At 28.1% G+C, this 306-nt stretch overlaps 1 protein-coding gene across 1 annotated transcript in view; it reads left to right on the top strand.

The window, feature by feature from the left end:
• The window catches only part of LOC116692701 (myoblast determination protein 1 homolog), a 4,591-nt gene that overhangs the window by 2,259 nt on the left and 2,026 nt on the right, over window positions 1-306 (top strand). The gene's annotated exons all lie outside the window — the stretch shown is intronic.

Raw genomic sequence — 306 nt, 5'->3', positions numbered from 1 at the left:
ACTACATACTACATACTACATAATACATACTATATACTACATACTACATACTACATACATGCTTAAATGTAGAATAGTAAGAGTAGAAATGATTTGTATTAACCCTTGTGTTGTCAACCTTCATCTTTTGCTTTTTTCCGATATTTTAGCTGTTATTTTTCATCATTTGCATCATTTTTATTTGACATTACATTACACATCATGTTTCACAGTATGCACAATTAGTGCTTTTTGTCTCTTTTTTAGTCATTTCTTGTGAGGTTTTGGTCTCTTTACCAAAAAATTCAATAAAACAAACAAAATTCG

The sequence above is a fragment of the Etheostoma spectabile genome, chromosome 1, assembly GCF_008692095.1.
Source record: "Etheostoma spectabile isolate EspeVRDwgs_2016 chromosome 1, UIUC_Espe_1.0, whole genome shotgun sequence".
NCBI classification, from domain to species: Eukaryota; Metazoa; Chordata; class Actinopteri; order Perciformes; family Percidae; genus Etheostoma; species Etheostoma spectabile.
The sequence above is the reverse complement of the archived record's forward strand: the minus strand, read 5'-3'. Positions and strand labels throughout refer to the sequence as shown.